Here is a 13,195-nt window from a genome sequence, read left to right on the forward strand (position 1 = left end):
TTATATTATAATATATATTATTAAGTATATATATATATATATATATATATATATATACCATATTAACATTACATAGTTACATTTTTGTAAGAAATTGTTTTAAAAGTTCGTTTCTTTCTCTTTGAATCGAATTGTTTTCTTTTTGTTAACTGTTCTCTTTTATTTGTTCTTCCTCAACTGCAATCAATTTTTTTCTCATATTGTAAACCTCCTTTGAATCTTTTTTGGCCACTTTTTAATGGAATTACAACGCTCGGAAACTGAATCTGACATTTCTGCTGAACTCGGCCTATCGTTTAAATATTTATTTTCTAACGTGTAATTAAAATTACTATTATTGACATCGATATCTAATTCTATAAATGAACTAACAGCAATTGGATTAGACAATGGCGAAGATCTTACATTCGAATGTGGACACGGAGTAGAAAGAGTGCAATTCATAGAGAGGCTATTTGGAGAAGGTGTGGATCGGCTGAAATTTGTTGAAATGCTGCTTAGTCTTGACACAGTTGTAATGCCTAGTTGTGTGTAATGCCTAGTTGTGTGTAATGCCTAGTTGTGTGTTGACTGAACGAGGATATTGTTGAACCGAAGTTTATGAAAAAAAATTTCCGTTCAATGGACGTTCGCTCCTGCACATGTTGAGGGAATGATGCAGAAAGTATGTCAATCAGTGGATAATTCCGGAGCGCTCTTTACTGCTGCATGTACCCATTGATAATAAGTGATTAGATAATAGCTGAGTAGTAATTTATGCTATAAGTTTATGTATACATTCAAGATAAATATAACAAATGGACAATATAAGAATATTCACATAGCAGTTTTATATTCAGTCAGTGCAGTAATTTTGTTATAATCATATCTGCAATTTGTTAAATTGTTTTTATATTACAATTCAAAGCCAAGTTTAATCTTTTTGGAAATGATTATCAATTCGCTTAATATTGTTAGATATTATTAACATTTTATTTTTATTAACATTTATATAAGTTCAATATTTCTAATAGAAACACCAATAACTGAAGCAGAAACAGAATTATACAAAGAAAAAAAAGAAAATATACAAAAATTATTGCTGGATAGCATTTTTCACTATAATGGATTGATTAACAAAAGAAATCTATCTCGATTATCAAAAATCTTATAAACTACATAATTCTGAAATAATTGAAGGTGATGAAGAATGGAGTGAAGATAATTTAAATTCTCATTCTCAATGTTTAAATGATGACGCAGACTTTAATAATTTTTATAAAAGACGAGCTATTGAGCAGAATTGGGACATTAATGAAAAAAATAAAAATAAAAGAAATCGTCCGCTAAAATCAGTGCAAAATAAATTTAGAAGAGTTTCATCTGAATGTCAATTAAGACGATGGAAAGAACAACATTCAGATGGAAATTATACAGAAAAATTATCTTTCCTTTCCAAATTTATACGATAAATTTACTGCAACTGTTGAATCAGGATTCACAGTTCATGATATCGATCTACAAAGGTTTTACAAGCTCAAGAAGAAATATAAAATTTAAATGCTATATTTAAAGCACCTCAAAAATTGGATATCAACGTTCAAAAAGTCCCACCGAATTATTTCGAGAAAAATTACGAAATTTGTAACTAGAAGAACAATAGAAGATTCCGTTGCAATATACAGCTAATGATTTTCTGAAAACAGTGAAACCACTTATCGAACAGTTCGGATTTGAAAATGTTTTTAATTCTGATCAAAGTGGTTTTCAATTGAAAATTCATTCTGGAAGATTATTGTCTAATCAAGAAATAAAGAAAGTAGAGTGTATCGCAATCTATATCATCAACAACATACTCATACACCATACAACCAATAATATCGTGTAATAGAAATTGTTCATCTTTATTTATTGTATTGAAAGAAACTAATGGTATATTTGGACCAAGAGTACAAGAAACTCTATTTACACCAATAAATGTTATTGTAAAAGCATCGAAATCTGATAAAATGACTTCAGGTAATTAAATAAATTTTCTTCTACAATACATTTTCAGATACTATTTTACTATTAAAAAGTAAATATAAATTTGCATAAACAGAATAATAAAATTATAAGTCTTATTTCTGTGAAATATATTTTATATTTTATTTAAGAATTTCATAACAGTCATAAAATAGTTATTAATTTAAAGGCATTAGAGGGAAAATACAATCATTAGATATTTATGGATTTAGAATTTGGAAAAATTTTGCTAAAAGATTTTCAGATATTGTTTTATCATTGGAAAGTAATATAAATTTACATGAAAGAAATAATATAATAAAATTACAATTTCTGATACATAATCAGTTGTCATTTCCGCGATATCATAATTTATTTAAATATTCATGGTTTAAAAGTAGTTATACAAACGAAAGATCAGAAGAATTTGAAAATCCAGAATTTAATTTCAACAAAAATTCAACAACGTGTAATATCGAAAGTTGCAATATAGCTGTAGTAAGAAGTCATGGTGCAAGAAGTCATTATTTTTAAAACATTTTTTCATCGAGTATTACATATAATGAGTAAACGAATACAAAATATAAATTTATTGTGTATAAACATTTAAAAATTATTTCATTATTAAATATAATATATACGTTTTGAAATTATTATATAAACGATGATGAATAAATAAGATATTAAAGTGTAAAACTGAAAATAACTTTAAGAGAATAATCTTAAGATATTATAAAGAAATAATGTACAGAGATGAATAAAAAAGTTTTACTCACTTTAAGAAGAAATAATAAAAATTATTATAACTCTTAACATTATTTATAATTTGTAATGTTACAAATATCAATCCTTCATCGATGTATGTATTTTATTGTTTCGATGACAATTACTTACGCATATGAGCATGGATAGTGCATATACAGAAGCATTAATAATTAATTCTCGAAAATGATATGTAATAATGTAACTTTATTACACATGGCTGAATTTCTAAAGAAATAATCTTTAATTTAAAAAAAAATGAAAATTTAAGAAAATTATAAATGGTGGGGAATTTTGTTAAACAAGAAAAAAATAAAAAAATTTTTTTCTTGATAACTTTAAAGTATTCTTGAAACCGTACAACTTTTAAGAAATTTTTTTCTATCTTTTATATTTCCGATGTTCGGTTCGAAAGAATACCGCTTTTTTTCAAAGAGGTTTTCACCCCTTAAACATGAGTTAGCGCACATATAAAAAAGTACGTGTTTTTTAGATTTTTATGTTTTACAACATGTTATGTTTTACAAGAAGAGATAGAGAATCAAAATCAGATTTGAACAATTTTGTAAAACCTTGTGAACGTTGGGGCAAGTGTGGGTCTGCTCGGAAAGATTCTATGATGAAATGATCTCATTATCAATCTATGCAGTATCTTCGTAATTCTTGTTTACAAAACGTAAGTTTTTTATTTTAATATATTGATATATACTTATATTGATATATATATTTATATATAAATAATAAATGATATCAATATATAAATAATTAATATACATAAAATATGTATATATACATATTTATTTATTTATATACATAATTTCTTGATATCCAACATTGGAATTAAAGGAAAGGAAAAGAACAAACACATCAATTAACGATGAAGAAGAAAATATTTTAATACTAGGAAAGAAAAGTTCTCTATGTACTGTTGTTAAAATATAAGAGTGGACTGATAAATAAGATACAGATCAAATTTATGCTTATTTATTTACATACGTACGCGTGCGCGTGCGCGCTGAAATTAAGCAAATGGATCCTGCGATGCTGATTATCACTTGCTCATTAGTGGAAGGAATAAAGTAAGACATGTATTCCAACAACTGATGGGCATTATGAAAGAGGAGAGGAAGGAGATTAACGGGGGAATAAGTTGAACGGCGTCAGGTTGAACGGGAGGAATAGAGGAGGTAATATGCGAGAGACGGGAAATTCCGCAATCGGGGATGGTAATATCGGATGTGAAACAGGGAAAGAACTGGACGGAAAGAGATCATCGAAGAAATCTGGGGACAAATCGGAGACAGGAGAGTAAGAAATTTCTAATAGCGATAATAAAGTCGAGGGAGACTAAACGACCAAAGTTGTCTGTTCTTGAGCCGATGTCTGAATTAGCGGAGATTGTTCTCGAGCGGAGAGTTTTGCGCGGTGTTAGAGCGGACACGAACGGTGAGGCGCGTGTTAATCCCCCCTAGGTGATGGTGACGAGGGGCGGAAGAACTGCGTGAACGCATTAAAAATTTGATCATCTTTAAAGAGGGACCACTCAAGAAGAGGAGAGATCACTCAGTGTATTGTAGCGAAATCAAAACTTACTACTTGGCGATAACGATGAATAAGGTGCTCGAGAGAAAGGGTGCTGTCGATTATGGAATACTGGGTATCAGGTCCGCTTCGTCAAATTCCTCGATCAGGCAATGCCGTTGGTCTTAAGTTGATAGTATGGTTTTGCACTGACTCTACTAGAAAAAGGGCTTCGAAAATCAGCTGAAGCCTTTTTCAAAGGTTCCGACAATAATAGCTTCTCAAAACTCAGAGAAAAATCACCCTGAGGACTGCGGAACCGCGATTTTTATACTAATTCGCCCCTGATTACTCCAATTTGAATTGGTGGAACAGATTTCGTTAACTAGTAGTAGAATTTTTCTTTCGGATTGATCTTAGGGAAGGAAAGGATATTGATCGGAGTCTATAGTGTGGAAAAGTGTTTTCCTAAATTTTATGACCTTAAAATTTATGGGAAAACACTCATGCAGTGCGTCAAGAAAGCGCACGTGCAGCATCGGCACGAGACCACCCAGAATCTACGCGTGTCGCTTCTTAGATTTTGTGATCGGATTTGTGAGAATCGTCCTCGACTTGACCGTTAAAAAGTCTTGGCGCCAATCTTATGCTTCCAATGATATTTATTATTATTTTAGCCTCAGTGTCCGAGAGGCATAAACTTGGTGTCCTTTTGATCCCGCCGTGCACGTGCATCGATTTTTAGTTTATGTCGGAGCGACATTTACGAGGAGATACTGGATTCTTCGTTTTAATGTGGGAAGAGAAAACTTTTAGTTTTCTCTAGGTTATAACGCTCAACATGTGCGTTATTTGCAGCTATTTTTTCAACGAATTCCAGATCTCCACGAAAGAAAAGAATCGTGGGAGTTCGCTGAACATTGCACTTAGTTTTTTTATGGTAATTTAGTCCCTTTCTTTCACATGTGATTTCTACCGCAGATTTTTATCTGTGTAGAAGAATAAACATTGATACGTAATGTTTACTGTGTATTTAATAGAACCTTTAGACTAAATACATAACGTAATTTAAATCTACATCTTATTTATTAGACCTCTTTGTAATATTATAAACAAATTAATTACTGTTTCGGAAGAGAGAAAAAAACAAAGAAATGAAGAAAATACAAATGCACTTGATAGAATTTCTGATGCCGTTTGCCAATTCAATGATTTTCCTTTACCTCCAGTGCTAGATAAAATAGATTCATTTTTGACAATTGTATATCGTTTAAGACAAATGTCGTTTCGAATACAACTAGATGCAATGCGAAACATATTAGATATGACATATTAGATAGAGTATTAATAAGTGAAAATGAATAAAAAATACCATATATTTCTTACTTTTTAAGTACAATAAAATAGTACAATAAAATAGATCATAATGATAAATGATTTGTTTTATTTGGTTTTATAAAAAAGAAAATTGAGCATTAATGCAGAAAGGTAGTCACTTTTCAATTTGTAAAAATTTCCGAGGAAATGAATCGAAGTCCTTGGATGTATGTACACCAGAGTTGGAAACGTATCATACGCTGTGTACCATACATAGGTAGTCTACATATGATACTGAAGTATGATATCTCTTTACTTTCATACGTTTATGTATTATATGTCATATAATTTATTTTTTAATTTGATGATCTTATTTAGATGTTTTGGATTGGCAAAATAAATTTACATTTTACTACTATATCAACAATTTGAAATATGATAATATGTAATTATATTGAAAATTAATTAGAAAAATGCCATAATCAGATTATATGTACTTTCAAATTAAATCCACGCGATAAGAGCACAAATTACTAATATTATTGTATACCAAATTCATGTATATATTACACTTGCATTTTCAATATTTCCTTTCCGTTTTTTATTTACAACTACATTTTTAATAAAACTGGAAAGTTATTCGCAATCAGCAATTTAATATACTTCAAAATTTTAAGAACATTATTTTTTAGTCAATAAGATTAATAAATTAAAGATTACAGTTATGTTAAAGGTATCATATAAATTTGATATGTATTCTACGTATGATACACATTCGTACGTATCAAACTTCCAGAATCTTCTTCTCCTTTAATTGGTCTCGCAACCGAACTGACTGGACTTGGCCATTGATGGTCTTCGAAATATGAACTAAGGTAAATTGAATGCAAGGCATCTCGAATCGGGAATAGAGTTCTAAAAAAAGATGATGTAATTCACACAAAAATGGCGAGGCGCCCCCTCAAACACTGGACGCCTACGACGCTTCCGCACCGCACGACCATGCACCGAGACGAATGAAGAGATTTCGGATAATGTGATGCAATGGCACTGTCGAAGCCGATAACGCGTTTCAAAAATATATTCGAGTTGATGCCACACGAGACAAGAGGGAACACGTCCGACCTCGCTCGAATGCTGCCAAAGACTTAAAAACTTCCAGAATATGTGTCAAATTAATGTACACTCACCAACTGAAAGATTGCATAAACACTTTTTTTTAATGGGTTTCGGAATCCGCTCACCGAGCGATTGATTCTTATTTATGGATCTTATTTATGGATAAATAAAGACCAATCGCTCGGTAAGTAGGCTGCATTCCGAAAACCATAGAAAAAAATTTGTTGCAACCTTAAAGGCCTTGTTCACAACTCATAGTTAACTCTTAACCGAGGTTCAATTTGTTTTTTCATCTTTTTCCAATTTTAGAATTGAAAAGAGATAATGAATAAATTGAACTTTGGTTGAGTTAATCGTCAGTTGTGGCTTTAATATTAAAAAACAAATAAATGGTCTCAATCTCAAGTTCAATCACAAATTCAGCAATACGAAAATGGATTGAAATGAATTGGAAATTTTCAATCCATCCGAATTTATATTTTGAATCCATAAAAATGGATTGGATTCCATATAAATATTTTTATATATGTAAAAGTAAGTTTAAATAAATTAAAGTAGTAATTACATGAAATTTTAGTTATTATTTTAAAACTTTTATACGCTATGTAATAAAGAAACATGTTAATATATAATATACAAAAACAATTAATTTATTAATTAAAAATAAGGAATTTATATAAGTAACATTTATTGTGCATATTTAGATAGTTCTTTTTATATTTCTTTTAACTATTAAATGAAGGAGAATTCTCATGATATATTTTTACGGTACAACTTTTTTTTAATTCAATTGAATTAAAAATTTCTTATTCATATTTCTGAATAAAATAGCATTCATAATGCATTTTTAATGAAACAATGAATTTTCTATTCATAATTTTGAATTGAATAGTATCCATGGCTCATTTTAAAAAAAAACTTTTTTTTATATTCAACTGAATTAAAAAACTACATTTCTTATTCAGAATTTTTAATTTAGCAGTATTCATCATGCACAGAAATAGCCGATATTATTTTTAGATTCAATTGGATTGAAAAATATTGCATATCCTATTCAGAATTTTAAATTAAGCAGTATTCACGATTCACACACAAAATTTTATAATATTATTTTTAGATTAGCAAGCATTTTAGGTTAGAAAAGCATAGAAATATATACTTCATGCCATTCCTATAAATGAATAAACATGCATTCAGGATTGAAAAGCATTCATTTTAACATTCGTGAATCAATATTTCTGAAAATCTGAATATATTTTAATCCATTTCAATCCATTCTCGTTTGTCTGGAAACAGACACAGAGATTTTTTCATAAAGCATATATAAATACAAACCCCAACGAGATACTATTAAAGACTTATGGAAATTCTGTTAAAATTTAAGTGATTAATGCCTGTTTCATTAAGTAGATTAATTTTAATCTCGGTTCAACTTATTTTTCTTCTTTTTTTAAGGACCAGGTTCACCAACGTCGATTAATCTCATCCATTGATTAATTTTATCACCAGAATAGCCAATAGCAAGTTAAAAATTAAAAATCTGTCTTTCTCTTATTCTTGTTAGTAATAGTAAAGAAAAAGTGTTGTAGATGAAGATAATAAATAAAGCATTGAAATGTAAATATATTTGACTATTTTTTACAAATACATACTTTCGAAATTAGATTAGAGATGATGCGTTTTCAGTTTAGCAGTTTGACAGTTGGCAGACAATACTCAAAGTTAATCGGCGGATAAAAGGTTCGTTTGTGTCGCAAGCTTCAATATGCTCCAACATGCTCCTACTACAGCTCCTACTCACTCTATCAAGCGCGTTGGAATGAGTAAAAACTATAGGAGCATATTACAACATGTTGGAGCATGCGACGCGAACAAACCTAAAGTAACTGGCGTTGGTGAAACTGGCTCTAAAGATTAGAAAAAGACGAAAAGTAAGTTGAATTAAGATTAAAATTAATCTACGTGGAAATAAAAGCAATAAACTAGTAATATAGTACTAATTTCATAGGACATTTATAGGAATGCAAATAGAGTAATAGAGGTATCCACAGGAATGTGGATGCTCCATGAGAAATAAAAGGATACAGTTTGAGGTATAGTAACATGTAAGACAAAGAAGAGGAGCCTCATGAGATTGAAAATGCCTATAGGATGACATACGCACATCTCCTCTGTCTTATGTACACCTACATGTTCCTATACGTCAAAGTATAGTATCCTATAGGTATTTAGTCTCCACAAAACATTTCTTCCGCATTCCTACGGGTACTTATATATCAACCTGACAGAATAATTCCTAAATAACTTCTAAAAACTGGAAGCCACGATAATAATTAATAAATGTTCCACGTCGGGTAAAAAAAATCCTGATTGCTATAAAGAAAATTTAATTTTTTTTGAATCACAAATATCTTGTTTATCACAGACTTTCAGTTTTTGGAGTTATCGAAATTATCGTAAATTTTTATGTGGAATTACATCAGTTGGCTACTGTTATAGTATTTCATGTATACACTCTAATATATAAATTAGAGGGACTACAGGATTTCAGAATATTTGTGACTATTTTGGGACTATACAGGATATCTCAAAATATTTGGAACTATTTTTGCAGATAGAGCGGATTAAACTGAACCGGAAGGTTCTCTATCATTTTGCAATTTTTGCAATTATTACCCAATGAGCAGAATGTCTAAAATCGCGACGCATTAGAGTCAACAACTTTAATCTTTAAGAGTTCTTTGAAAAACATTTTAAAAATATGTCATAAAAATATGTCTGAAAGATATCTTAAAGTTGTCTTATGCGTCGATTTTATCCGTTTCGGCAATTTTTAAACTAACTATTGTGAAAATTACAAAATGATACAAGACTTTTCGACTCAGTTTAATCTACTTTATCTGCACACGAAAATAGTCCCAAATACGAGACATATCATTTAAGTATATCATTTAAGATTCATCAATGTACATATCATTCTTTTTCTCATGTGATCTTATCATGCGAAGAGCCTCTTTTCATAAACTGGATGCCATAGATTCCTATGTAAAACCTTAGAAAAATTTTCTATGTTATTCTATATTCTATATGCTGTAGATACCTATTGTAAGAAATTTAGAAGAAATAGGTACAATAGAGAAGTTATCAGCATCAGGGCTATGTGGTTCAATGGCAGGACAAAAATCTACCAACTCGGAGAAGAAACGAGATCAGGCCTGGATTCGAGACAAAGAATACCCTGATATTTTTCTTGTTATTAATTGCTTAAACTATACAAGCTCCTACAGAGGCTCTGTTCCAAAATTTACTATCAGTATTGAAAATCTATAGTGCACATAACATAACAAAATCATAAATTTTCAATACTGACAGTAAATTGTGGAATACAGCCAGAATCTTATAGTCCTCTCTAAGAACTCATGAAAAAACCCATGGGAGTTTACAACAAGATAGGAGTCTTCTCTCATGGGGATCAGTCGAATTTACAGGTACCTATGGTTAGACAAATAGGAAAATTTATCCCATAAGAATTTGCAGCAGGATAGATATTTGTTACAAAAAATATACGTAAAAATTTAGAAAATGGGTGAATGTGCAACTGTTCTACAACACTTCTTCATCTAAGGCTTCATTAGTTAATAGGCTAAGGTTCTTCATTTCATATTTATGTTATTGAAATACAATAATAATAAATAATAATAATAATAATAAATAAATTTATGTTGTTTATGATACCTAAAATAAAGAGAATTGACAAACCTAAAATCAATAAAAACTGGCTACCATATAACTCTTATTATAGATCTCTCATTATATCATTAAACTTTTTTAAATTAATTCTCTAATGTTTAAGACTTTAGAAAAAACATTTTAGCATTAACAGATAAACAAATTTTTAATTTAAAAAAAGTTAAATTAAGGTTTAAACTAAATTAAGTTAAAAATTAATGCATTTAAAATTAACTAAGTTAAGTTAAAAATTATTAACTTTTTAACTTTTTTTTAACTTTTAACATTTTAACTAGTTACTACCCAATGATTGATTAAAAATATGCATACTTATATAGCATTTATATAATAAAACATTACGAATTTATTAATGTATCATCGAAATATATGTTAATAATCATAAATTTTTATTAATTGTCGGTAACGTCATTGTTCTTCGGTTCCCCCCGGATCCATTGATAGTCAAAATTTGCCTAGTGTCGAGGGTCTTTAATAGTATCTCATCGATGATCAACAACAAGTATCAACAGTATTTGATTTTATAGTACTATCATTTATTCAGTCAGTGTTTGTCCTTTGTCATGTCCTTTACATTATTTATTATAATTTATTTAATTTATTATAATTGATTTTATCCTCTGACTACGGACATATTAAGTGTAGTAAAAAGAAATCCATTATTTTTCCATTCAATTTCATGCAAAAATAATGGATCTCTTTTTACTACACCTAATATTTATTATTTAAAAAATTTTTTTTCAATTATACAATTTTATCATTTTGACACATTTTCATTAATTAATTTTATTTATTATATTATATGATTATTACACTGACTTGATTTTGTCTCTTCATTACACACGTCCATTATGTTCGATTGATAATTGTCTACGATCAGCAAGTTTTTATCAGAATAAGAATTGATTCTGCTAATTATTTGAAAGAGAAAACTAACTTAAATTTTCATTGTCAGCTTAACCAGATTCTCCACATGGTCTTCTAACCGTGAGCAGTTTTAATTATTCTGAGAACAGCTTACGAATAAATGTTCTATTTTAAGAAGAAGTCATATCTGTAAACTAATAATTTTTTTGAAATTTCTGAAAATGGTTCAATCAAGCAACCAAAGATTTCGAATTGTCAAGATTTCGAATTTAAAAGAATAGATTTAAATATCAAACTCATGTAATTATTATTTAAATATATAAAATAATTTACACAACAAGTTGGTCTTTAATACTCTGTAAACTTATTACATTGTAATTATTTTTCTTTTAAATTCATAGAAAAATGTCAGCTGTCGAATGCTTCACACTGCTATTTAATATGATACGTATTAACGGAATTATTCCATTTTTTTTATATGAAAAAAATACCTACTTTTCAAAGTTGTTTTAGAATAGTTTAATTGCAAAAAATCATTTTATTACTAACAAGTATGTAAGTTGTAAGTTGTACGTGGCATGCTTTCCATTTGATGACACAAGTTGATACAAGTGTCATCTTCTATCTTTGTCACTCTATGAATCTTAAGAAGAATAGAACGATGTTTGTATCGACACTGCTTGTGTCATCAAATGGAAAGTACTGATAGTGCAACTCTTGAAGAAGAAAAATCTTTGTAAATTGCTGCTCAAAGATGAAGTAATTAAGTTTTCCGCAGACAAGTTTTTAGTGAACAAATTATTCTTACAAAAACTAATGAACATTTCAGACTTGTTCAAGGCTAGATTCGTCATTACGAGGATTACATTTTAAGAGAATTTCAAAGCTTTGCATTTAAATTTTAATGAACAGAGAGCGAGTTAAAAAAAAGTCTTTTTCAATGATTTTTATTTTTTTTCTATTTAACTAATAGATCGATTTTAATGTTCTACGTCTTATGTTGTAGATATTTCGAATATCTATATTTTTTATACAAAACTTTTTTCCATCAATATCTTTCATTTTATAAGCAAAAAACATATTCTTTGTAATTATTCGATTTTATTTCGCATATTTCCTTCAAGTCTCAAACATACACATTTCTTTTCTGATGACTTTTCTAACATACATTTTACAATAAACCATTAATCATAAATTAATCAGAAGTTAGAAGCTGGAAATTGACCAATCACAGTCCAATTTCCAACTTCTAACTTCTGATTTATAACTAATGGCGTATTGTAGAATAGCTAGATTTCGTAAAGAGAAATGCTGGTTTATAATTTTTTTCCGATAAAATATCTATTTCTATTCTATTTCTATTCTAAATTATTTTTGCTACTCAAGTTTATAAAGGAGGATATAATTTGAAAAATCGTAAACAATTAAATATTTCATAAATTGTTGCGTTTTAACATGATTTATACTATTCTGGATTAATGAGAGGGCTATACTATTACTACAATTTCTTAAAATTTATGTTATTTAGAATGCTCCTTATTGATGCTGAAAATTGCCGAGCAGTCGAGATTATCCAGAAAATATTTTCGGTTGCTTGAAACAAGATTAATGTGAGGAGATTGTTATCGTTCACTTTCGGCGCGCCAAAGGCGAGCACACGGATATAGGTTCATGCTCGAGTGTGTGGCTACTGATTTCACCATTTTATTTTCGCCATTGTTAATGAGTTCTTAACTAAGTACTCAGGAGCTTCAATTTTTTAATAAAGGTAAATTATTTCAATTATGTAAGAACTGATAGTGAAATTTATTTAGCAATACATGGAATATAAATTTTTCTATCTTATAGACATAAAATTACATATTATAATTTGCACAAC

Source organism: Atta cephalotes (genome assembly GCF_000143395.1).
Source record: "Atta cephalotes unplaced genomic scaffold scaffold00029, whole genome shotgun sequence".
NCBI classification, from domain to species: Eukaryota; Metazoa; Arthropoda; class Insecta; order Hymenoptera; family Formicidae; genus Atta; species Atta cephalotes.